Source organism: Miscanthus floridulus, chromosome 2, assembly GCF_019320115.1.
Source record: "Miscanthus floridulus cultivar M001 chromosome 2, ASM1932011v1, whole genome shotgun sequence".
Classification (NCBI taxonomy): Eukaryota; Viridiplantae; Streptophyta; class Magnoliopsida; order Poales; family Poaceae; genus Miscanthus; species Miscanthus floridulus.
In genome coordinates, this window is record NC_089581.1 from 175,445,273 (window position 1) to 175,461,014 (window position 15,742).

General features: G+C 44.5%; 1 pseudogene; it reads right to left on the reverse strand.

Moving 5' to 3' along the window:
- Positions 1 to 849: 849 nt before the first annotated feature.
- Positions 850 to 14,698, reverse strand: LOC136537493 (protein CHROMATIN REMODELING 35-like; annotated as a pseudogene).
- Positions 14,699 to 15,742: the final 1,044 nt, after the last annotated feature.

The window sequence follows — 15,742 nt, forward strand, 5'->3', positions numbered from 1 at the left end:
AGAAGAAGCGGGCTGTAAGCTTACAGCCGGCTTGGGCACAAGAACCAAGAAAGTCTGTGAGAGAGACAAGTGGGCCATGTATTAACTGTAAAGAGCTAACTACTATATGAGTGGGCTGAGAGAAGGCTGCAAGGAACCTTACAGCCAGTAAACCGGCTGTATTATTAATCTTGCTCTAAAGCGAGCCCCAGATCCAAAGGTTCGTTGGCAACAATGACAACTCAATAAACCTCGACTCGTTTATTGAGTTGTAATTGTTGCGAACAAAGTATTTAGTTAAGGCTAAACATCATAGCAGGTAATCCTCAGAAACTCTACCCCAAGAGTCAAGAAATGAGTCGAGGATCAGCTGACTGCTGTCCCAACTCCCAAGTTGCCACATACTACAAAGAAGCCATTCCACAAATTTAGTTTAGAGCAAACTTAGTTCTGTCACTGCAATGTAGGCACTGTAAACACCCTATAGTGAAAACAGTATCTGTTATAGAAAACACATAGCCTGTTCGCTTGCTCGTAAACGATCGTAAATTTCCAGCCGGGAACAGTGTTTTTCTCTCACACCAAACCAGCCAGCAGTAAATAATCCACGATACGATACGGCCTCCCGAACAGGCTGCATAAAATGGAATAGAACGGGGAGCATTGTTTTCATGATGTAATGTAAAGCACAGTTGTACAGGATAAACCCTCTTACTTCATGCCAAGGATCAGCTCAACGATCAGCACTGCGATATTATTTTATATATACATGGTGTCCAGTGGCCACACCGCTTTGTTACCTACCTACAAAGACAGTAGATTAGGCTATTAGCGTGTAAAACAATATTGAGATTGAGAGAGAGAGGGGGTTCACCTTCTATGCAGCACTTTGATATCATGGCGGATTGCTTTAGTATCCAATAGTTCGTCCCCAGAGTCATCAGTATCAACTTGACCAAGCTTGAAGCCTTCTGTAGTACAGTGCTCACTCCATTCAAACCACAGTTTCGGTATGACTTCTTTCTTGAATGCGGCCTCATGGACCTTTTCCTCCTCAGAATTGGCAGCTACAAGCCTGTATACAAGCACTTTCTTCTGCTGTCCGGGCCTGAATGCCACCCCCAATTGCCTGACGGGTGACAGATGGGTTCAGACGAACATCTAGAATGACAACTCTCGAAGCGCCCACCAGGGAGATGCCCTCTCCACATGCCTTGATAGAACCAAACAGAAGTTTTGCATCAGCAGAGCTGTTAAATTGTTCCACTGCCAACTCTCTGTCTTCTTGATTGGTATGGTATCACCAGAGATCGTAAAAAATTCTTTCCCCATATGCCAGCCCTTCTTCTTAACCAGCAGCTGTTCAAAAAATTCATGGGAAGTATATACTGACTAAAAGCAAGTACTTTCTCTCCTGCAGAATTAGCAAGTGACAGGATATTCATGAAAAAACTGGCCTTCGCACCGACTCTCACAGTGATAGAATCCAACAAACTATCAATTAAATCATCTCTCAAGGTATTAGCCCTGTTCTCAGCATTAACCTCTGAAAGTTCTGAAAGCTCTGAAAGACAAGGATGAATGTACAGTGCACTCCCTACTGCACTTCTTTTGAACCTAACATGTGTATCCAACTTGTGAAAAATGTCTTTCTGCTTGGGAGTGAGTTTCAAGAACACGCTGAAGTCTACTAAGCCAGGTAGTTCATCTAAGATATCACCCTTATAGTAGTGAAGCACGTGCCAAAGGGCGCCTAGTTCAATCGGTTAGGTGGCCCGACTGCACTCCTTAGGTCCTGAGTTTGACTTCCCGTGGGAGCGAATTTCAGGCTGAGGTTAAAAAAATCCCCTCGCCCGTCCCACGTGCCAAAGCACAGTAATGGTCCGGCCTGTGGTCCGTGTGTGTGCGCCTTGAGTGTCGCACGCCCAGGTCCAGCAAACACCATCTCACTGGCCAAGGATACCGTTGCGTCAGGATGTGGATGAGAATTCGGGATTTTCTCGATCTATGTGAGAAGATCTTCTTCTTAAAAGAAAAACCCGGGGGCCGTCATAACATACCCTCCGCGGGTGAGTTTTTTTTTTAGTAGTGAAGCACGTCCTTTGTTAGTTCTCCAAGACCTCTAATAACATGGGCCTTTCTCCTGAAGTTTTCATCATTTAACAAGGTTCCTTCAACTGCCTCAGTGAACGCGCCATCACCAAACCCTTTTGAACTTCTACCTAATATTGCAACTTGACTCATTATATGTCTGGCAGTAGGACGGGATGATTCTATCCTGAGAAACTTTGGGCGAACAAGATTCAAGATATTAAACACTTCCTCGACATGATTCTGGAAAAGTGTACCCAAAAGAACCACTTTGAGTGGTGTTTCCACTCTATTTAGCGATTGTAGTACATCAGTCTCCCGGTTTCTAGGTGTATGACCCTCATCAAGTATAAGAAGGTTGGGAACCTTAAGCAGCCTGTCCCGACATGCAGCTGTGACGTTGCTGCCCCCATCATCAGTGACGATTGTGGAGAACTGCTTGTATCCAAGAAACAATATACCCATCTTGTCTTCCCAAGATTTGAGGATTTGCAACTGTTCTGCTCTTTTGCCAGCCTTAACAGAGTAGAAATCGTACAATCGTATATCCTGCACTTGCCATCGTTGAATTTCTTTCTTCCAATGTACCTAATATCCTTTTGGGCAGCACAACAAGGGACCTTGCAGATGGATACCTCACCAAGAAGCTTTGAATGAAGCTTATAAGCATAAATGTTTTCCCTGAACCTGGGGCATGAGCAAGAATGCAACCTCCAGGCTTGTCTCCAATCAAATTTTTAACCAAAGAGTTGAAACCTTCCAACTGATGCGGTCTCATTGTCTTAGCATGTCTGGGATGAATAGCAATATCTGCAACCATGGAATCTTCAGACAATTTAACAGTACCACAGTCTATCTCATCAGCATCCTATGAATGTCCTCCATAGCAATTCGTTCTTCTCCTTGAAGCCTGAAAAAAAAGTCATGAAAATCACTCGCATTCTCCAATCCTATTCTCTTCTATTAAAATTTTACACGTTTGAACTACATGATTATAATATAAAATTGAAGTTACTTTATGAAGTTGCCAAACATTTGCTCCTGAGCCCATACTAGCATGTTGTATATGGCATAACTCATGTACATCTTGATAGTAAAGCCATAACATTGACGAAAGGACAGCCACTATATCACACACAACAACAGCAATTACCCAAAAAAGAGACATAGGGCAAAATATCCCCAATTGCTAAATAGTACACCGTAATAACCAAAACAAAGGGATAATAGCAAAACACATCCCCTCAAGTTAGCAAGTTATTCAGGGGAGCAAAATAAAAAACACAAGCCCTCTGTAATCTCAAGCTTTCAGCAAAATGCCCTAGTTTCAAGGTTAATCTTCAAGCAAACATTTATTTAAAAAAACAATGAAAAACATATCTGTGAGAGTTAAATCCCAATAATTTTCTATTGTTTGATATTAGTTGGCATTGTGGACAAGATAACGGTTTTGATATTCTCAATAGTTTATATTTCACAAGATTTCCATGTGCATACAAGGCGAGGATGACGAAATTATCGAGGCAGAGTATAGAACTTGTGTATACCAAGTAGAACAGGAAGATAAGCTAAAGTGTTCAAAAGTTAAAACTGTAAGGAGTATGTGGCAGGACTAATGTGAACGAGTATGGAACTAGTGCATATCACGTGAAATGAGCAGATAGGCTAACAGCACAAGGTGTTCAAAACTTGACACTATAAGGTACATGTAGAAGTGAAGAATTAAAATTGACAACCAGGCCTTCTGCCAAAAAAAGAACACCCAACTTGGTGCTTGTGCTTAGAATTTTCACATGACAAAACTACATGCATGCATAAAAAACTTCATTGCAAAATGAACTAGAGCTGCAAAAGCCTCATATATCTTAAACAAATTACGAACCTTTTTCCATTCACAATCAATTATTGAATCAGCTCTTCTCACAATCATACCAAACACACGGCATACATGGCCCAAATCTTCATGAATCCGAATGTCATGATTGCAGTCGATGTCCCCCATCATCCCATTACCCTCTTCCTTTTCATTTGCCGCCTCGTCGACTTCGTCAAGCTAGACCAATAAAAATAACTAAATCAAGAAACTGGTTACCAACAATTGAACTGAACAGTAATGAATGGATTTTTTTAACACTTTAGCTAATGAATCTCAGTGCATTATGTAAACACTTGGCTCCTGTAAAATGAGATACCCCTTTTCTTGATCATTTCACAATACAAGTATTCATTGTAATCAAGGTGTAGTTGGTGCTATGGTTGTGCATAGAAATAACCACAGTACCAAAAGACACAAAGTTCTTGGGATCTTTTGTTTACTTGCAGTTTCACATGGTTGACTGACCTTAAATTGCAAATTGAGTATTTCTTGCCAGAAAGCAGGCAAAATATAATATACTAGCATGAAAATGCTCCATAGAGTGTGTTCAATCTAAAAAAAAGGTGATACATGTACTCACAAGCTGAACTAGCAGTCAACTGGAAAAAAATAAAGATTTTCAAGTGGTTGCTGCAATATAAATTAAATTCTGTGGTTGACACTCATACCTTTGTGCTTTCAACAGCCAATGCAAAATCTTTCCAATAATCCTCAAGACCATCACTTTCACTTTTTTTATTCTCTTCTTTCTCTATAGCCATGTCAGGTTCTGATGATGTATCAGTTTGTTGTAAATCCAATGACAAATTAGCTGCTGCTAGATCTGTGGCACCTTTTCTACTTCTTTGTTTAGGGACAGTAGTAGTATCTTCACTGACATGCAAACTGAGGTCTGATCTCCTTCGTTTTTTCTCCATAGGAAGTGAAAGGAACACTTGTGTTTATGCTCTCTTCTCCGCTAAGCTAGCAGCCTAGAATGAGAAACAAGAATTAAGAGTTGGAATGCAGAGTCTTTCATCATGGTACACATATAGTGGAATAAGCACAAAAAAATGTCATGTGGGACCGACAGTACCAGCATCGGCCCATGGCTCGAGATGCAGCTGCAGTCCTGCCGTGAAGGCTTGGAAGCGCTGCGCCTCCGAGAGGGTGCCCGCGCGTGGGAGCAGAGCTTCGAACCGGTCCTGGTATTCAACGACAGAGCCGGTCCGCTTGCAGGCCATAAGCTCTCCGAGCGGGTTGGAGCAGATTGGCAGGCCCCAACCTGAGGTTCAAGAGCTCGGAGAAGCGGGGCCATGAAGGTGTGCCCTCGTCCTACTGGACTTGGATGAACCGCATCTGGGCGCCTGCTTCCAGATTGCAGGAGGCCATGCACACTTGCTCTTCCGCGGCAATGCGCTGCTAATGGAAGTAGGACTCGCAGCGGTTGAGGAAGGCCAGCGGATCCGATTTGCCATCGAACTTGGGAAAATCGAACTTCTGGAAATGGGGAGGGCGATCACCATGTTGGTCGCCGTGGCCCGATCCCCTGGAACTAGAGAAGGAGGCCGCCGCTAGGCACTCGTGCTGCAGAGCGGCAACCTGCCCTTGCAAGTCACTGATGGATGCCGAGAGGGTTTGGATGAGTTTGGTCAAATCGGCTGTGGTGGATTCTGCCATGGGCGATGATATGGAGGCGGCGGAGGGCGTTGGTGAGGCTGGGGTGGAAGGCGTGGTGGCTGCTGGTTTTGGTGATGGTGCAGAGGTGGAAGAGGAGCGCCTGGAAGCCGGTACTAGGTTGTCAAGGGCGTTGGTGCTCAAGGTAGCTGGCCCTCGACTACGAAGCTCATAGCTTGGGTTGATAATGGCGCGGGGTTGATCTCCTGGGCGCCCAATTGTGAAAGGGATGATATTAAGATGAAGGGTTGATCCCCATGGGCTGGTCTTCCAGTACAAGTCCCCCGCAAGGCTCAGGCCCTCTTCAATATTGCAGTAGATGCCATAGTAGGGAATGGTGAGAAAACTCGGTTCTGGATAGATAGATGGTTAAACGGTCACACCTTGGCTGAGTTGGCCCCCAACCTGTTTAATGTTGTCCCCAAACGTACAGCCAAGAGACGTACTCTTGCTCAGGCACTCCAGAACAGAAAATGGGTAGATGACATCAGGGGAGCTCGCACAGTACCAGTCCTCATCGAGTACTTGCAGCTCTAGGACTTGGTGGATGGAATGGTTCTGCAGCAACAGGTTCTAGATCAATTTACTTGGAAGCTAGCCTAATCTGGTTTATACACAAGTAAATCAGCTTATGCCGCCTTCTTTGTGGGAACCATCAGGTTTGGTCCTTGGAGAAGAATTTGGAAAAGTCAGGGCGCCTCCTTGTTGCAAATTTTTTATCTGGTTGGTTTTCCACAATCGGTGTTGGACGGCCGATCGCCTTGTGAGGAGAGGATTGCCCGATCCTAAGGCTTGTCCTTTGTGTGATCAAGCTGAGGAGACTATTCATCATATCCTGGTTGGTTGTGTATTCACTCGTTAAATATGGGCTCGAATCTTCCAATACTTGGGTCTCGGTTCTCTATAGCCAGAACCTACAACATCTCGTTTCTCTAAATGGTGGTGGAAGGCAATATTGTCAGTGCCCAAGGCTGAACGGAAGGGTCTCAACTCCCTAATAATTTTGGTAGCCTGGGAGATGTGGAAGCACCGTAACTCATGTGTGTTTGAAAATGCCACGCCAAGCACCCAGGAGGTTCTTAGGGCTGTCAGCGCTGAGGGCAATCTTTGGTGCAGTGCTGGAGCAAGAAAGCTCCAGGAACTCTTGGTCAGGGAGCCGGCCTTGGGGGTATAAGGCAGACTGCTTTGTCTGGTCAACATCAATATAGTTTGTGGCGTGCCTGTTTTAGTTAAGTGAGTGGGTGTGTGTTGGTGGTGTTTTTCTACTCGAGTAGGGTCTAACCAGACTCGTGTATTTCGCAGCTCTCCTGGGTAGTTCGAGAAAAAAAAATAAGATGAAGGGGATGAGATTAAGAGAGAACAGGGAGATTAGGAATATGTTTCTTCTCGCTTGATTCAATCTCAGCACGTTACATCATATAAATAGGAGTATGGCTCCTTGATAACTGCCCAGCCATAACTACTAATCCCCAACCAACTCCTTGTAAGTGCAATCAAGCCCTAATTGTAGGTTTTGGTGATAATGACCACACGATTAGAGGACTAATGAGTTTCATCGAGATGACAAGCAGGTAAAATAAGAATGATGCTAATACATGTGATGGTGGAGCCTCATATTACAAAAAGACGCGGTGATGAACTCAAAGGCATTTAAATTTTTTGATATTTGATCTTGAGTTTAGGATATGCCGCACTATAAAAAGGGATGCAAATCTAGGTGGTCTGAGGAAGATAGAGTGCTCAAGAATCTAACTAAAATAAACCAAAAAGGGGCACACAAGCACTACACTACTCACAATAGAACCCTGTGAAAATTAGAAGTTCTGGACCCTATCAGAAGTTCTGATGTTGGGCGCAACCCTGCGAAAATTAGAAGTTCTGGTCCCCTATCAGAAGTTCTGATGTTGGGCGCAACCCTGCGAAACTAAGTTCTGGTCCCCTATCAGAAGTTCTGATTTTTGTAGTAACGGTAAGATTTGTGCTGGACCTATATATACTCATCCCCTCTCAATCTAACCATTACCCACTCACTCCCTCACGCCCTAACTTCAGAAAACACCTCTCAAGCTCTCAAGGCCCTCTCCTCTTCTCCCCTCTTGCTCCTAGCTTCAAATCTTGGAAGAGATCAAGTTGAGAGAAGGGATTTGGTGAGAGAAACATCAATTTAAAGCTTGAGCACTTGATTTCTTCGTCAAGCCGGTTCAATTTGCGTTTGTAACTCTTGGGGCTTTGCTCCTAGTCGGCTAGGCGTCGCCCAAGAGCTCTCGATCTGTGGGAGAACCTTGGGAAGTTTGTATTACCCTTGATTTTCTAGTGAAGAACTCAAGTTTACCTTTGTGGTTGCTTGAGAGAGGCAAGAAGGTGAAAGAGACTCCGACCTTCGTGGTCACCTCAACAACGAAGAAGACGTAGGCAAGCCTTAGTGGGATCTAAACCTCGGGATAAATCCTTGTGTCCCGTATGATTGTTGTTGTGATTACTTGAGATTACTTGTTCTTCGTTATCTCTCTCTTCCTCAAGCTATTTCTTAGGTTTTGGTCCCGATCTACAAATTGGTGGCGCTCCAAGGTCAAGGGAGTACTTGGACAGCTTCATCTATCCATGAGGAAGTGGGGTAATTCGTAGGTCTGAATTTCATATTGTTTTAGGCACTAATTTCGTAGGTTCCCCGTTGGTCAGAAGTTCTGATAGTCTGCGTGTTCTGACCTCAGTCAGAACTTCTGACCCTGAGACTGGTCCGCTGTTTTAGTTTGTGTTAAGTTTTTAGATACGCCTATTCACCCCCCTCTAGGCTTAGCAGGGATCCTTACACTCCTAAATGCCATTGATCATAGCCGCCTGGCCTTCTCAGGCTCCTGCTTTGCAGCTGGCTGCGCATGCACCTCCTTGGGTTTTAACCCCTAACTTAACTGCCATCGTCTAAGCCTGCTCCTCCTTGGGTGCGTCCCTGGCAGCATCTCGAGCCCTAGGCCGATGCTGGTACGGTCGGTCCCACATGAAAAAATATTTATAGAAGTTAATATTAATTTAACAAACTGGAATTTGAAGGTCATACCACAACATCTTGCATTCTTTGCTCCTCATGCCTTTTTTGTAACACAACTCTCTCAAACTGAATAGATGGTTGCCAGCTGCTTTGCAAAGGTAACTGATTCACTAAAGCAGAACATTGACCATGTCGAACAATCTGTGTGTTCTTGTCTCCATCAGCATGCATGGTTCCAAATGCTTGGCTCCTATTAGATGTCACCCCCTCTGTGATATTACAAGCCAATTCAGATGTTGTGAGTTCTTTGCCAATCTCAAATGCCAACTTATTGTATCCTGACCTATTTCCATCCTCATCATCTGAATCAAGAATTATTATGTCAGCCTTTTCTTTTTGTTCTGTTGGCATAGAAAGGAAGTTGATCAATTGGACCTTGCGCAGACGAATTCCATCCCAATCCTTGCAAAAACTGCCAAATCCCAAACTGTGGATCCTATTTGCATCAGGAAGTGCATGACCACTGGAACACACTGCAGCACTGGGTGAAATACACTGCTATTGCGCTCAAAAGGTTTCCTCTGCCTGCTGTAATATATGCCTACAAACACAGAAAGTTGATTACATATCACAGGAGAGGAATTTGTATTTATATATAACACATACACACACAGTAGGGGATAGGCCCTCAGGTTTCCTCAGAGAAAAAAACACAGCACATCATAGGGGATAAAGCTCAAGAAAATTTATTGACTATGCAGGTAGTGATTGTGGTGATCATGTATATCTGACATAAGCGGATAATGCATAGCATCTGCTAATTTATTGACTATGCAGGTAGTGATTGTGGCGATTGTGTTTTCTAATCTTGTTGCGTTTTCTGGTCTGCTAATTTATTGACTATGCTAGAACGCAGAATTTTTTTTATTGTTGACTATGCATAGCATCTTGTTGATGTATGTGTATCAGGAAGTTCACACACGGCATATGAATTAACAGATTTCTTCAACCCAACAACATGGAATATGAAAGGCTAAGGAAAAAGAATTCAACCTTGCCCTACATTCAGAAAGCGATAAGATCATAAACTCTGCACCCACACTGGCATATTTGCATGGATGAACAACTTCTAGATGAAACAGATATGAGAAACGAATTTTCGATTGCGCGATTCAGTGGCAGAGCCAGGGTTTTTTCAACAGAAATACTAGGTATCCTCATGACAAAGACCTCTAATCAACATATTTATGCTTCTGCTTTTGTCAATGCTCTACGATCTAGACAAAAATCAAACACATATTGATACTGATCAACATCGTGCTAAACATACCGGTGGATTGAGACATCGTGAGTTCGAGACTTCAGAACTCCCACTCTCCCAGTGATGGGGGCGACAGTCGAGCCAGGTCCGGCGACGCCGTGACAAGGGCTGCTTCCGGGGGGGCTCAGAAGTCAAAAGTCGCGCAGGCGCACCGGCAGCGGGCATGCCGCCTAGGGTTTAATCGATTTGAGGATTGGGGTTTTGAAGGGAAATGACAAGGAAAAACAGGAGAAGTGAGTGCATAGAGGAATGGAGGAACGGCCGAACAAAGATAAGACCGAGCATACGCCGGGTGGGATATGCACCGACCACCAGGTGAAGGGAGCGGCGTTTCTTCCGAGCGGATGGAGTGGTTGGCGCCGCTTGCCGGACGGCGGATGGAGTCATCGCAGCGTCACTGCTGGAGTGCTGGTACGAGGGGGGCTGGCTGTTGGGGATGGGCCCACCCGTGAGGACACGTGGCTATTGGTTGTCGCTTCAACTTCAAAATTAGCCTTGAGGCAACGTGGCCGGGTCGGCCCGCTCACATTCCAGCAACCAGTGGCACTTCAGTTTGGTGGTGGCGCAGGGCCGCTGGCACTTCCCTTGCATCGCGCGACGCAGGCAGCATGCAAGGAAGGAACAATGGAGGGAGGCAGCGCGTCCGCGAGTGCGCATGCGCGAGTGGAATCCTTGGAATCTCATGCACCACTGATTTGGCAACAATATTTTTCTTTCACAATAAATCAGCATAAATAGCCATATAAGCCAAATTTCAGCGAAATAGGGCCGACGTCGCAGTGCCCTCAGCGAGACGCCTGCGCCGGAAAGCCGGTAGTAATATTGCATTACATGAAGGGTTATGCAGTGTATTTTTAGTTTGAGGAGTCTGTCTATCTAACAACTATTTGTTTTAGCACATTTCAACAACCAGATTTTTATACATGCACTTACACTGTCTTATAGTTATATTTACACCATCTTATTACTATATTTACACTGATTTCTTCAGTGTAATTTATTGAATAGAGTGATGTAATTTGAGAATAATTATAGATCTCGGATAAATATAAGCCAAATTTATAGATTATTTTTATGAATCGCATATATCAAATAAATACATGTCAAATTCTTCACAAATTTCAAAATAAAAAAAAACATGCTTGCGCGGTGCATGTAGTGCCGCTGCAGGATAAAGCCGATGCGGTGCTCGATCGTAACGGCGCGAGTCCGCGTTGCACCTACGACCACCGTCGTCGGTGCACCAAGGCCATCTGCCAAGCATGCCGTCTGACTTCTCAGTCCCTCGCACGCCCCACCCGAGGCATCATTGCTATCTAAAGTCTAAAGGCATCAAAAAGTCTAATTTATCTTCCTCAACTGCTGTAGTTATCTGTTTTTTTTCGTTGAACTACAAAACCAGATTTTTGACCTCCCGTAGCTCTTAAATCGTTTATTTTTGCACCTCAGGTGGTTTTACTGATGTGGCACCATGTCAGAGGGGGATAACCAAACTAAGCTGAAAATTCAGGGAGGTAACTCGGACAAGAATATTTTTAAAATATCCAAAAAAAACTTCAAATACATCTTCAAAAGTTACCAAATATTTTTTACATAAAAAAATAATGCAATTAAAACACTAAAATTTGGTTTGATCTTAGAAATTTCATAGAAAATTTGTTTTGCCTCAGAAAATTCTGAAATGTGTGATCAAACTAGTTACATAATTTTTGGAGATAAAATATTTTTTCTATGATTTTTTAAAGGCCAAACCAAATTCTAGTATTTTTATTCGCATTATTTTTCCATGTGATAGTATTTGGATATTTTCTTGAATTTTTTTTGTGATTTTTTGGATAATATTTTAATAATTCTAGTCCATTTTACACTTTTACCTCCCTGGACTTTTGGTTTAGTCTAATTTACCTCCTATGACGTTGCGCCACATCCAAAAGGATCCACCGAGCAAGAAGGACAAAATATTTTTAAAGGGAGAGACTAGCTACGGACGTTTGGATGTCCGCGCCTGTTGCCCGCCAGCACGCTGCTTGAATCAATCAGGGAGATCTGCTTGTGTGATCAGGGAGATCAAAGGACAAGACATCTTCTGCTCGGTCGCCCGCCCGCACGCTGGTTATACTTGGCCATCGGGCCGCCCCAGCTCGGCACGACCCGGGCACGGGCCAGGCACGGCCCAGAGGATGTCGGGCCGGCACGGCACGCCGTGTCTCTCGTGCTGTGCCGCTGCGGGCCTCATGCCTTGCCATCAGCCCGAGCACGGGCCTATGGGCCTAAATCCGTGTCGTGCCGGCCTGCTAGGCACGGCCAAATCATCAGGTCGTGCCAGCCCGAGTCCCATAGGGTTCAAAACACATCAAAAAATTCATCTCAACAAGAAGTATTCAAATTTGAAGTATTTTTTCCCAGAAGAGCTTCAAATCAAAACCAAAACCATACACACAGAGAACAAGAGGAAATTAAAAGGATAACTGAGTTGTGTGCAATGCTGTCTCATTAAAAATCTTTCTGGGTAAAACTCATCCTTGTGAGAAATCTTAAAAAGGGAAAAAGAGTACAGCACAGCTCTAGTTATAAGTCTTAAACATGTTCAGAGGTTGATATGATACATCACAGATACAGATTATAATCAAGTCTCAGGCTCTCGGCTCACCTCTCAAGTCTCACACTCTCACTGTCTCAGTCTTAACTCTCAACTCAAGAACCACCAGATGTAGAAGCCACAGATGCAGATGTGCTAGCAGAAGGAGCCCCAGAAGTAGATGCATCTTCATCAAGATAGAGATGCTCGAAGGAGTCTACCAGTTCTTGGTTGTCAATATCATGCTGTAGTCTTATTTCGCCTAGCTCCCAATCTTTTATGCAAGCAAGCATCTCTACATGTTCAGGCAATAGTCAACGGCGCCGCTCCTCGAGTATTCTTTCTGTCAAGCTGAAACAAGATTCTGAAGACACTGTTGAAACATGAACTAACATAATGTCTCTAGCCATGATAGAAAGCACTAGATATGATAGCTTATGGTCACGCCACCAGAGAAAGTAGATCAAAGTCATCTTCATATGCAATGACATTGTCATTGTCTAGATAAGCAGATAGCTCACAAGCAGCAGCAGAAGTAGATAAAGAAGGACTATGAGCAGAGGCAGGGGAAGGTCCAACAACATCAGATGCTTCAGGGCCTCCAAAAATTCACAATACCATAATAAGAACTGTAGTCAAAACCAGTTTTTTGTTGCATTATGGTAAAAACATTAAATAAACCTCTCATTTTACCTCTAGGATCAAGAATGAATGCAAATGAATACAACTGAGGTATGTCCTTCCAGTATTTTAGGTATTTAAGCTTCATAGGATAGACAATAGAAAATAGATTTTGATCCTTTGAACTTTTATGCAAATGAGTTATAATATCTAGCAAATGGTGCAGAATAAGTGGACTAGTTGGATAGTAAACACCAAAAAGAGTGACTGTGGAGTCATAAAAAACTTCCAGAAATACAAGTATTTTATCAGCAATATACCAATGACTTGCAGTTAACAACGTTGAGCCATAATTGGAATTAATGAACACAGAAAAAACATCCTTATATGGAAGCAGGTGTTTAAGCATAAGATATGTAGCATTCCATCTAACATCCATATCCAAACCAAACTTTCTAGGTCTAACACCCTTAACAATGCAAAAGTTCTTGAACAAAGCAATCCTTTGATTAGATGAATTCAAAAAGTTAATAGCAGTTCTAAAATCCTCAGTGTAAGGTTTGAACCTTTTAAACCAGATTAAACTATCAGATTAATAATATGGTAAGCACAACATTGATGCACAAGATGATACTTAACCTTATTAGGATCTGAAGGTGTAGGTGCAGGTTCAGAACCCAGATAACTAGCAAACATAGGTGTTAATATTTCCATAGCCTTAGCATTGGAAGAAGCATTGTCAAGAGTAACAGAGAACACCTTGTCAAGCAAACCAAATTCTTCAATCACATAAGCAACTTTTTCTATAATATTCTCACCAGTATGTTTTACCTCAATCAAGCGGAGACCAATTACCTTTTTCTGCAACTCCTAGTCAGCAGTCACATAATGAGCAACAACACTGATATAGTCTTCCTTTGCATTACCAGACAAAATGTCTGATGTCAGACCAACAGAAGAAGCACCAGACAACACACAGTTCTTAATTATATTACGTCCTTCATTAAAAAGTTTGCCAAGATCTCTAGTGGTGGTATGTCTAGAGACCTTAACAAACCTAGGATTATGAGCTCTAACAATGTATTCTTCCTAAGCATCAGTCTCACTAATTCCTAAAGGTAGATCAAGCTTAGCAATCAAATAACATAATTCAGATCTAGCAACTTTAGGTTTACAATCCCAGTTATAAACAGAACCATCAGGATTGTATGAAAGCCTAGATTGAACCCTAACACATTGATCAGTTTTAATCCTACATAATTTTTGGTGCCTTTTTAAGTGACTAGTGCCAGCAGCAGATCTAACAGACAAGGTAGATTTACACATCTTACAAACAGCCTTGGTGCAAATTCTAGAACCATTAATAACCTCATAGATCTCCTCAAAATTAGCCCACATGGGCGATTTGCGCTTACTAGTGTTACCTGTACCAGCAACCAAAGAAGCAGAGCCATTGGAGTTCGCAGTCGCCGTTGCCCCTTCGCCACCGTCCGCGTCCACATCGATCGGAGCAGCAGAGCCATCCCCAAGATCGATACCAAACAACGTAGTAGCGTCGGCTCGAGTGTCGTCGTCGTCCTCGTCGGCCATGGCCGCCTCTCCAGCCCCGTTCCTCGACGGTGCGGGTGGCCGCCTTGCTCGCTCTAAGCCATAGCTAGAAGACGATGCATCGGCTATCGACCTGTGAAACAATGAAAGAAGAAGAAATAAGAAGCATACATTGAAAGAAAAGAAGAAATTAGAACATGGTTAGGGTGTACCTGCGCAGCTAGAGCCCAGTGCCGGAGAAGACAACGAGCACCCATAGTCCAGAGAAGACGACACTCAGTCAGCAACGACGGCGGACGGCGGAGGAGGGACAAACAGAGACAACCAACTCACAGAATCAATGAGATCTAAAGGGGAGATAGGAGAGGGAGAAGGGAGAGGCAGGGACGGAGGGGAGGACGTCGGCGGGAGGTAGATCGTGGTCATCGGAGTCGGTGTCGGAGACGGCGAGGCGTCACTGGCCACTACGTTTGAGAGCGACGCGGCGGCTGGTGGTGGTGGGATATGAATGGGCGAATGGGGAATTGGGGATTAGGGTTAGGTTACGAGCAGGAGTACGGGATTGAGCTACTAAGGGGAGGCCCGGAGCGGGGCGCCGCATTGGCCGCCTTTTATAGGTGGGGTCTAGGGTGGCGGCGTGGGGGGAGCCATTGGCGAGCTAGGCCGCCTCCCTCACGGGCTGCTACCGAGCCTCCTCCAAAACCCTGTGTCGGGCCATGCCAGCCCGTGGGCTCAACTACCGGCCCAGGCACGGCCTGGCGCTGCGTGCCGGGCCAGCCTAAGCCCGGTGGCCTACGGGCCAGGGCGTGCTCGTGTCGGGCCAAAAGGCCGGGCTTCGGGCCGGGCTGCGGGGCCTCGGGCTGCATGGCCAGGTATAACGTTGGTACAACACCTGCCCATGTGTTGTTGCTGCTATTGTCGCCGTGTCGTGCTGCTGCTGTGCATGCTGGCCTGGCACCGCCTGCTGCTGCTCCAGCTGCGCATGCACGTGGGGGGCCACCACTCACGCGGGGACTGCTGCACCCGACGAGACCACCTTTGATACTTCCACTTCCCGCGCATGTTCATGGATCACTTGCAACATAA